The 12,209-nt window shown below is 39.0% G+C and overlaps 1 protein-coding gene across 2 annotated transcripts in view; it reads right to left on the minus strand.

Annotated features, from left to right (window-relative positions):
- The window catches only part of SH3PXD2B (SH3 and PX domains 2B), a 105,164-nt gene that overhangs the window by 71,753 nt on the left and 21,202 nt on the right, over nt 1-12,209 (minus strand). The gene's annotated exons all lie outside the window — the stretch shown is intronic.

Here is a 12,209-nt window from a genome sequence, read left to right on the forward strand (position 1 = left end):
GAGACATAAGGACATCACGCTTCCTTAGCTCAAGGGCTGCATTTGCTGGGCAGGCCAGGAAAGCTTAGCTCTGGGGAGCTGTGGGAGAAGCTCTTTACGCCCTTCTGATCTCCTCCCCAAGGCACTTTGGAACCAGGCCGTGCCCCCTTTGGGAGTCACTGGCCCTGTTTCAACTGGGGAAAGATAAAGTCTCTATGGCATGCTCCTCCTCCCATTATTTGCCCTCTAGGCAAAAGCAACTTGAGACAATGAGAGGAGTGTACAAAACTACAGAGACAGACATTCTGGGGAAAGGCTTGCTGCTTTCAAACACTCGGGAGAGGGAGGTCTGTCCCCTGGGGAACAGAGGGGACAACCAAACTCCTGTAAACAAGGGAACTCCAAAACAACTAACAAACAAAAGTCCAGGGCAAGACACAGGCCCAGAAAGAGGGAAAACACTGCATGCTGCATTCACCTTGGGTAGACCTTCGTGTTAGGAGGGCTGAAGCTCAAAATTGCTCTCTTCTAACCAGCTGCTTACAAAACCAAGAAACAGGCATCCCAAAGAATAAATCCCAGAGTTAACGTTTTGAAATATTAAAATGTATAGTATGCAAAAAAAGAGTACAAGATGAACAAACAAATAGGAAATGATGGCCCCTCCAAAGGAAGAAAATACAGACAAAGAAGATAATAATGTGGACATATGGAATAAAGTTTTTAAAAGTGATCTTTAAACTCTCAGGGGATAAAGGAAAATACAGAGAAGAACAATATCAGGTAAACAATGAATGAGCAATATGAGAATCTTAGTAAAGAGACAGAAATTTTAAAAAGGAGCAAACCAGAACTAGTGGAGTTAAAGACCACAATAACTGAAATGAAAAAGAAATGCCCAGGAGGATTTCAGGAGCAGACTGGAGCTAGCAGAAGAAAGAATCTGTGAATTTGAAGATAAGACACTTGAAATGAGTCAAACTGAGGACCAGAAAGAAAAAAAAGAATTACATAAAGCAAAAATAGCCTAACACACCTCGGACAACATCAAGCATATTATATATGCATTATGGGAGTCCCAGACGGAGGAGAAAGAGATAGGGGCAGAAGGAATGGCCAAAGAAATAGTGACAGGCAACTTCCCAAACTCAGCAAAAGACAAGAATATGTACCTCCAAGAAGCCCAGAGAAGAGCAAACAGGAAATATATAAAGAAAAATACACCCCATCATATACTGAGCATACTATTGAATGCAAAGGATAAGGAAAGGGATCTGAAAGTTGCAAAAGAAAACCAATTAAAAATGGTGAATATTACCAATATTGTATAATAGGACTGGGAAGACTCCCTCCTTTTTTGAAGAAAGAGAAATTAATAAAACAATTTTATAATTGTTTTTCATCAAATTTTAATATTTTTGTCAAATTTTTAGATATTTAACTTGTAAAACAGTTTGCTTTGCACTAGAATACAGAAAATAGTGTGCTGGTTTTAAACTTTTTGAAGCCAAATGATCAAGTACATTTATAATAAACGTCAATGAATCATAGCAGATGTGAGCTGAGTCTGAACCTGCCCATTGGGTGCTATGGGCACCTCACAGAGAAAGGGAAGGCTGCAGCCACTTTGAGAAAGTTGGAAATTTTACCAATAACTGTCTATATGAAAGCCAAATTATATTTCCTTTATACCAAATGAAACTGTGGCAAACTGAAAGTACATCGTATAAAATGTTTGTGTTTTGCATATCACCTATAGCAGTATTTATGTAACCAGTGCTTCCTGGAAAATGGTTGTGTTAATTTATTAACTCACTGTGCATTCTGTGTGATAATAGACAGATACTGTGTAATTAAAAAAAAAAGTCAATGGATCTGTAAAAAGAGAGAGAGAAAAGCAATGTGCTATATAGAAGGGAGTCCCACATAGATTAAGTTCTGATTTCTCATCAGAGACCATGAAGGCAAGAAGGTGGTGAGCTGAAATACTTAAAGTGTGGAAGAGAAACAACTGCCAGCCAGAAATTTTATATCCAATGATACTTCCTTTCAAAAAATGAGAGAGAGATTAAAGACATTCCCAAATATATAAAAGTTAAGGTAATTAATCACCAGTAGACATGCCCTAGAAGTAAGGCTAGTGGGAGTTGTTCAAATTTAAAGGAGAAGACAGTAGACAGTGGTTCAAAGTGGCATAAAGAAATAACACTTGTGGTAAAAATGGCCATTTGGGTAATTATAAATTCCAATATTATTATAGTGTATTGTTTGGTATGTAACGCCACTTCTTATTACCTATAAATGCTAAAATGCAAATAATAAAAGGTAATGATAAATCTATGGTTTTGGACGTACAGTGCTCAAAGATATAAGTGATAACAAGTATGAGAAAAAAGGGAGGGGAGACAGAGGGATACAGGAAAAGTAAGTGTTTATGCTATTGAAAATAAGTTGACACCAAACCAGATATGATTGTTATATATTTAGGTGTTAGATTTTAACCTCATAGTAACTACAAGGAAAACAGATGAAAAATACAACCAGATAGAAAGAAAAGGTACTCAACAGGTACAAAACAACAACAAAAAAAATCAAATAAATATAAAAGCAGGTGTTAATGGAAGAATGGAGGTACAAAAAAGACATAAGACATACAAAGGCTTTATTAGTAGTAACATTAAATATAAATGGATTAAATCTCCATTCAAAAAGCAGAGATTGGCAGAACGGCATGACCCAACTATATACTGTCTACAAGAGACTTATGTTAAATTCAAAGATAGAAGTAGGCTGAAAGTGAAAGGATGGAAAAAATTACATTATGCAAACAGAAACCAAAAGAGCACTAGGGTGGCTATCCTAATATCAGATAAGATAGATTGTAAGTAAAAAACTAAAAAGGGGTAAAGATTGTCATGTACTGATAAAGGGTACAATTCAACAAAAAGATGTAATAATTATAAATATATATGCACTTAATAGCAGAGCTGCCAAAATATGAATCAAATACTGACAGATTTGAAGAGATAAATTGATGGCTCTACATTAATAGTAGGAGACTTTAATATACTATTTTCAATAATGGATAGAACATCTATTCAGAAGATCAATAAAGAACTACGAGACTTGAATGATACTCTAAACTAACTAGACCTAACAGATTTACACCCAACACAAACAAAATATGCATTCTTCTCAATACACTTGGATCATTCTCTAGGATAGACCATATGTTAGGTCAAAAAACAAGACTTAATAAATTCAAAAATACTGAAATCATACAATATATATATTTCAGACCACAATGGAATGAACTAGAAATCAATTACATAGGGAGAACTGGAAAATTCACAGATATATGAAAATTAAACAACAATCTTAAACAGCCAATGAGTTAGAGGAAATCAGAGGCAAAGTCAGAAAATATCTTGAGGTGAATGAAAATGAAAATGCAGCATACCAAATCTTATGAGAGACTGCAATGAAGTGCTGAGATGGAAATTTATAGCTCTTAATGCTTATGTCAAAAAAGAAGAAAGATTTCAAATTGGAAACCTAACCACAAAATTGACAGAAAGGTAAACTAAACCCAAAGTAAGAGGAAGGAAAGAAATAACAAAGATTAGAGTGGAGATAAATGAAGTAGAAAAAAAAAAGGAAAAAGAAAAACAATAGAGGGACGAAACCAAAAGCTGATTCTTCAAAAAGATCAATAAAATTGACAAAACTTTAGATAGACTGAAAGAAACAAAACAGAGATAAAAATACAAAAATCAGAAGTAAAAAGGGGGTATTACCACCTAACTCACAGAAATAAGGATTATAAGGGAATATGATGAACAATTGTACACAAATAAATCAACCTAAATGAAATGGACAAAGTCTTAGAAACACACAAACTATCTACATTGACTCAAGAAGAAATAGAAGATCACAACAAACCAATTACTAGTAAAGAGATTGACTCAGTCATCAAAAACCTTCCAACAAAAAAAGCCTAGCATCAGATGGCTTCAGGGGAATTTCACCAAATAAGGGAATTTTACCAAGCATTCCAAGAAGAATCAACACCAATCCTAATCAAACTCACCAAAAAACTGAAGAGAAGGGAACACGCCTTAATTCATACTATGAGGCCAATATTACCCTCATTTCAAAGTCAAATAAAGAAACCACAAGAAAAGAAAATTACAGACCAATATCTTTTATGTATATGGGTGTAAAAATCCTCAACAAAATTCTAGCAACCTGAATCCAACCGCATATTAAAAGAATTACACACCATGATCAAGTGCAATTTATCCCTGATATTCAAGGTTGGTTCAACATAAGAAAATCAATTAATGTAATATACACTAACACAATAAAGGGAAAAGCCCACATGATCATCTCAATTGATTCAGAAAAGGCATATGAGAAAATCCACTCCTCCTTGTTAAAAATATTTAGAACACTAGGATAGAAGGAAACTTCCTCAACATGATAAAGGGCATGTATAAAAAGCCCACAGCTAATAGCATACTCAATGGTGAAAGACTGAAAGCTTTCCCTCTAAGATCAGGAACAAGACAAGGATGCCTACCATAACCAAGGTTATTCAACTTTGTACTGGAAGTTCTTGCTAGAGCAATTAGGCAAGAAAGAAAAGTAAAAGTCATTCAAATTGGAAAGGAAGAAGTAGAACATTCCCTATTTGCAGATGATATCATCCTATATACATCATGCTGAAAAAATCCACAGTAAAGCTCCTAGTGTTAATAAATGAATTCAGCAAAGTGGTGGGGTACAAGATTAATACCCCCAAACCATTAGTGTTTATATACATAAGCAAGGAACAGTCAGAGGAAGAAATCAAGAGAAAAAAACTCCATTAACAGGACTGGGTTCGTTTCCCAGTGCCTGCCCATGCAAAAAACAAAAAACAAACAAACAAAAAAACTCCATTAACAGTAGCAACTAAAAGAATCAACTATCTAAGAATAAATCTAAGGATAGAAAGAACTTTTGCATAGAAAACTACAAGACATCGCTAAAAGAAATCCATGAAGACCTAAATAAATGAAGGACATTCTGTGACAATATTTATATTGTTAATGTGTCAACCCTCACACCATATATAAAAACCAACTCAAAATTGATCAAAGACTTAAATAGAAGAGCCAGAACTATCAAACTTCTAGAAAAAAAATGTAGGGAAGCATCTATAGGACTCTGTGTTAGGCAATGGTTTCTGAAACTTATACCCAAAGCACAAGCAACAAAAGAATAGATAAATGGGACATCATCAAAATTATAAACTTTTATCATGAAAGTAAAGTGACAACCTTTACAATGGAAGAAAATATTTGGAAACCATATGTCTGATAAAGGTTTAATATCCAGAATATAAGAAGAAATCTATCAACTTAACAAAAAGACAAACAACCCAATTTAAAAATGGCAAAAGACTTGAATAGATATCTCTCCAAAGAAGATATATGAATGGCTAGGAAGCACATGAAAAAATGCTCAATATTATTAGCCATCAGGGAAATGCAAAATAAAACACAATAAGATACCAATTCATATCTATTAGAAAGGATGTTACTACAAAAAGAAAAACAAACAAATATTGGAGAGGATGAAGAGAAATAGGAACACTCATTCATTTCTGGTGGCAATGTAAAATGGTACAATTGCTGTGGAAGACAGTTTGGCACTTCCTCAGAAAGCTAAGTATAGAACTACTATATGACCTGGCAATCCCACTCCTATGTATAATATACTCAAAAGAATTTAAAGCAGGGACTCAGATATTTGCACACCAGTGTTCACAGTGGCATTATTCACAATTGTGAAAAGATGGAAGCAATCCAAGTGTCCTTCAACTGATGAATGGATAAGTAAAATGTGCATACAATGGAGTATTATACAGCCGTAAAAAGAAGGAAGTCCAGATATATGTGACAACTTGAATGAACCTTGAAGATATCATGTTGAGTGAAATAAGCCAGAAACAAAAGGACAACTATTCTATGATCTTACTGATTTGAAATAATTAGAATAGGCAAACTCAAAGAGTCAGAATCTAGCATATAGGTTACCAGGGGATGGGGTGGGGATGGCAAATGGCTTAAAATGTACAGGTTTCCTATTTGGAATGATGGAAATATTTTGGTAATGGACGGTGCTGATGGTAGCACAACATTGCTACCACTGGTACATATATCTGAATGTGATTAAAAGGGGAAATATCAGAGTATATATATGGTAACAGATTAAAAATAAAAATAAAAAAATCCATGGAACTACACTAAACAGTGAACCCTAATTAAATCATAAAGTGTAGTTAATAGTACAATTACAAAAACGTGCTATCAGTTGTAACAAATGTTCCACACCAATGCAAAGTGTTATATGGGTGGTATATGGGAATACTATATTTTATGTATAATTGTTCTGTAAACCCACAATTTCTCCAATGAAGAAGAGAAAAAAGAGCTCTGCTCGTGCACCATTTCCTAACTCCCTGAGTCTCAGCTTTCTTCTCTGTAAAATGGGGTCATCAAGCCCACCTTGCAAAGCTGTTGTGATGATTTATAGGAGATAAAGCTCTGAGCTAAGTGTCTGGCAGAGAAGAAAGGTTTAAGAAATCTTAGCACCCTGCCCTCTGATTTCCCAATACCTGCCCCCACCCTCCTCATAACAGCAGGCTATTTCAACAGCAAGGATCTGGGCAACCGGGCACACCCTCTCCTTTGTTTGGGCACCCTAAACTGAGGTACTTCACAGAGCCAGAGAACGGGCAAAGGCAGCTTTTAGGAGGCACAACCAGCTATCACCTCCGAAAGGCAATTTTCCTCCAAAAAAGGAAGTTGGATCTCCAAAGCCACCTGGACAGTTAGTCATGATTGGTTTTTATTAAAAAGAGGGCTTTAGATCTACTTCATCACGACTCCAGCATGGAGATCTGGAACGGTTCCCATTCATTCACTCATTCCACACCACTGATTATGCACCTATTGTGTGCCCAGCCCTTCTAATAGGTGCTGGGGATGCAATGGGGAGCAAAATAGATCCAGAGCCTACTCTCAGAGAGTGGGAAGGGAGGCAATAAACCAGCAAATCAGCATACAGTTATAAAATATAAAATAGTTTATGATTTAACTAGGGTTCACTGTGTGGTGTAGTTCCATGGATTTTTTTATTTTTATTTTTAATCTGTTACCATATATATAATCTAATATTTCCCCTTTTAATCACATTCAGATGCCAAGGAGAACCCCAAAGCCTGCTCAGAGAGAGCCTGCTGGGGGTAGGTGGGGGTTGACCTGCTTAGGTAGGGTGGCCATGGAAGGGAAGGTCTCTCTGGGGAAGTAGCTTTTGAACTGAGACCTGAGCAACACGATGATGGCTAGGAGAAGCGGTGAGAAAGGGTATTCCAGGCAGACAGAAAAGTGCAAACAAAGAGGAGGAGGCCAGAAAATGCTTGGCATGTCTGAGGAACAGGGAGACCATTATGGCAGGAGAACTGGTGGAGGGGGGAGGAAGTGAAGGTGGGGGAGGGGGAGACAGCTGCTGGATTATGTGGGACACAGTGAGGAGTTTGGATTCTATTCTGTTAAAGAGTTTTAAGGATCAGGGGAGATGTGTGATATGATCCAAGGTATGTTTTTTAAAAATATCCATGCAAATCCCTCTGCCTGCTGCATGGCAAACAATCTGAAGAGGGGCAGGGACACCATAAGAAAGGAAGCTTTTGCACCACTGTAAGGAAGTTAAGAGTTAAAAGCGATCACCGACTTTGGCTAATTCAGTGGCCTCATCTTCTAGACAAATAAACTGAGACCCAGAAAGGGAAATACTGTACCAAAAATTCCCATGGGGGTTGCTTAAGCAATGTTTGGAGGACTGTCAGTAAAGGACACTGTGAAACGGGAGTAAAAAAAAAAAACAAGAAAAGAAAAAGAATGGCCATCAGAGATTATATTTTTCCTTAAAACAGACAAAAAGCATACTCCCATAAATGGAAAGAAACATTCTGCTTACACAATTCATTCTTGATTGCTTGTTTACAATTTTGAAAGTTCTGTACGTACAGTGCAAGAATTCTGCAGTAAGCCTAATTGGTTTATTGGAATCAACCACTGAACAAAATTCTGATGTCTGCACTTTACTGATGTCAGCTCTAACTTTTTCATGATGACTGTGCTAGCACAGGTCTTTGGCCTTGTCCAGGATTTGGAGGCTGGTGAGAGAGTCTATGCTCTGGGTTCTACTGCCAGCTTGGCTGTTAGGTGAGACTTATCAGTTACTAATTTCTCTGGCTACAAAGTCCTTCTCTCTAAAGCAGGGACAATAACCTCCCTTGATGATTAATGACAATAACTAAGGTGGGAAGACATCAATTCCAGGAACACATTGGGTGTGCAAAGCTAGTTTTTCCCTCATTAGTCTGACGTGCTAGCCACCTGACGTGCTTGCTTGTCTGGTATCCCCCTTCCTTTCTATTGGTAATGGTGCCCTGATTTCCCCTGGAAAATCATCTTTCTTCCTCCCCTAGTCTTTGTAATGGAGTAGGCATGTGTACCAGGTCTGACCAATCAGAGCACCTCCTGTCTGGCCACAATGAATGGCTCAGGGCTGGGCACATGACCCAAGCCAGGCCACTGAAATCTATTCTGGGACTTTTGATGGCATTGACAGGGAAAAGACACTTTTTTCCCATGGTGGTGGCTAGCAGGGAAGAGAACTCTACACCAGAAGTTGTCATACAGAAGAAAGAAGAGGTGTGAGGGCGAGAGAAAACTGAGTCCTTGTGATGTCATTTGAACCTCTGGATCCAGCTAAAATCCTAGACAATCCACTTACATGAACCAAAATACTCCCTTTCTTGCTTAAGCCAGTTTGAATTAGTTTCTGTTGCTTGCAGCCAAGGCAATAGTAACATATCAGACCTTGGCTTTTAGATTATATTCCAAATCCAGGTAATGCTCAATGGCTTGGCATTAAAGAATTAAAAGAAGACTTACTGTAGAGATCTACCCCATGGCATGTTCACTGAGAATGACATAAAGGTTTCTCCATGGAGAAACCTCAAAACAGATGCTGCACACCTGACAAAGAATTTGAATCCAGAAGATATAAAGAATGCTCAAAACTCAACAGTAAGACAACAACCAATCCAATTTAAAAAAATGGACAAAAGACATGAGTAGTCATTTCATTAAAGAGGCTGATGGATGGCAAAGAAGCATGTGAATATATGTTCAACATCATTAGTCATTAGAGAAAGGCAAATTGAAACCACGATGAAATACCACAAGACATCTGTTAGAATGGCTAACATAAATACTGACAATAGCAAGTGCTGACGAAGATGTGGAACGGCTGGAACTCTTATAGTTTCCTGGTGGGAATACAAAATGGTACACTCACTCTGGGAGTGGTCAGTGGATACTGAACCACTGGGGGAAAGGTTGTTAGAGAATAGGATGCTCACACAGTGTCAAAGTATCACCCCATGGATTACTTTCCCCAGAAAAGGGAAAAAATTTCAATGGAGACACCTACCTGTCACAACCATAACCAGGTGACCAAACTTAGCATCACCAATAGAGGAAAACCAGACACTGTGTACCCCCTGATGTAATGCAATCTGAACTATACTGAATCATCCATCAAGAGTTATTACTGAAAATGTTTAAGCCAAATCTCAAGTTACTTGACCTAACTTCTAATTAACAAGTGGTAAGGGAAGAAGTTAAACATCACCATAAGAAGATAATCAGAAAAATCCAGATGTGTGACATTCTAAAAGTCAGCTAATTGGCAGGACCATGAGCCAGGAGGAGTTCTGCATTCAGTCTTCAAACTGTTCCTGAGTGTCTATGGGAGGTTAGGGAATTCAGTGGTTAAGATAAGACCTGGATATTTATGTGACAACTGAGACTCATTTGAGCTCTGAAGGTATGAAAGTCAGCAGTACCCCATACGGGAACTATTAAAAAAGTTCAAAAAGGGATTAGACTTCAACTAGAGATATGAAGGAAGCTGATCTGGACAGGACTAAGGTAGAATAGAATACAGGGTAAAGGATAGCATCAACTTCTGTGTGAGGTCAAAGGGAGAGATGGTCATTTGGTGCAAAATTTATATTTTGGGTAGTGCATTACCTAATGTAACTCATATGGTCAGTTTAGTGGAACATCTTAAGTACGTGGAATCTTGAACAGGGTGTGAGATTTTGTTGGTTTGTCCAGGTTAGTGTGATGCCCTGATATATCCCAGAGTAATTTGGGTAGTGAATAAAGCATTTGCAAAGTCCCCTTCAGGGACTGAGGACAAAGAAGGAAATTGATTCAACCTTCCCATTTGGAGAATTTCTGATATTCTTGCAAGCAATGGGGACAACCAAATCTATAGGCTGATTCCTCGATCTTGGGATTCTCCTCTATGAAAATTATTCCTGCAAAGGATAGGCTAAACTTGCTTAAAATTATGCCGAAGAGTTACCCCCCACCCCAGAGAACCTCTTTTGTTGCTCAGATGTAGCCTCTCTCTCTAAGCCAACTTGGCAAGTGAACTCACTGACCTCCTCTCTACATGGGAAATGACTCCCAGAGGTATAAATCTCCCTGGCAATGTGGGACAGGACTCCTGGGATGAGCCGGGACCTGGCATCAAAGGATTGAGAAAGCCTTCTTCACCAAAAGTGGAAGAGAGAAATGAGACAAAATAAAGTTTCAGTGGCTGGGAGATTTCAAACAGAGTCAAGAGCTTGTCTTGTGCATTATATAGATATCCCTTTTTAGTTTATGGTATATTGGAGTGGCTGGAGCGAAGTACCTGAAACTTGAGCTGTGTTCCAGTAGACTTGATTCTTGACGATGACTGTATAAAAATACAACTTTTACGGTGTGACTGTGTGATTGTGAAAACCTTGTGTCTGAAGCTCCTTTTATCCAGGGCATGGACAAATGAGTAAAAAAGTAAATAAATAATATGGGGAATTGGGAGTAAAATAAATGTAGTAGATGGAAATACTAGTGGTCTATGAGAGGGAGGGGTAAGGAGTATGGGGTGCATGAGCTTTTTCTTTCCTTTTTAAATTTCTTTTTCTGGAGTGATGCACATGTTCTAAAAACTGATCATAGTGATGAATTGCACACCTGTGTGAGCCAGCGACTGTACACCATGTACGGACTGTATGTGTGCAAAGATGTTTCAATAGAGATTAAAAAAAAAAAAGACCTGGAGCCACATCCTGCTTCCATCTCAACTAGCTGTGAGGGCTTCAATTAGCTGAGTGGCTTAACTTCTCTGTGACTTCGTTTCCTTGTCTATAAAAAATGGGGATTGTAAAAGTCCCTACCACAGAGCTGGGGTGAATACTGAAATGGGGCATGGAGATGCTTAGCAGGATGCCTAGCACATGACAAATGTCCACAAAGACAAGGAATTATCATCATGGCCATCATTTTGTGCTAAAAACGGGGACCAAGGGGAGCCCCTCCCACTGTCTTCTACCTATATCTCTCCCCCACCTCCCCAGGGCCTTGCGTTCCCCTCTTCTATTCTCAGGCCCCACAGGCAGGGGCGGGGGTGGGGCTGCAGAGAAACTGCCCCTGCGCCATCCAGGGAACAGGGCTCATCACTGCCTGATGAGTCAGGGCCCAGTCCCTTCCCCTGGGCGCCTGTGGCTCAGCCCTCAAAGCCCCTCCCCGATCTCAGTCTGAACAGAGGGAAATGGATGACTCAGAGACACCACAGTCTGGCCTCCATGCCCATCAGCACACATCCAGCAGACTGGAATCAGGGCCTCACTTGCCCGAAACCCAGATTTTCCATTTCTTCTTTGAGTCCCAGGTCAGCAGGACTCTCACCCTCCAGAGCTGCCATGCAAACGAGGAATTCATCTGCTTATACCCTTGTGACAGATATTTTACGATACCCCCTCTCTGAGAACCACTACGGCCCACTTTCCTCAAACTTGGGCTATATTAAAAGGCATGATTGAAAACAAAACAAAAAACCCAACAGATGCTGCAGAGTACATTAGTAGACGCCTAACTTGAGAAGTACCGCCTGCCCTACCTGTCCATGATTTCTGCTGATTGGCCCACGGCCAGTCACCTGACACAAGCCAGGCCAATCTGACCCTGTATCTCAGGAACCCGGAACTAGATCTGAGACCCGCAGCTCCACTGGGGCCAGGGAAGGGTGAAATGGGCGCCCTTTTCCACACGTTG

This window comes from Tamandua tetradactyla, chromosome 20 (genome assembly GCF_023851605.1).
Source record: "Tamandua tetradactyla isolate mTamTet1 chromosome 20, mTamTet1.pri, whole genome shotgun sequence".
Taxonomy (NCBI): Eukaryota; Metazoa; Chordata; class Mammalia; order Pilosa; family Myrmecophagidae; genus Tamandua; species Tamandua tetradactyla.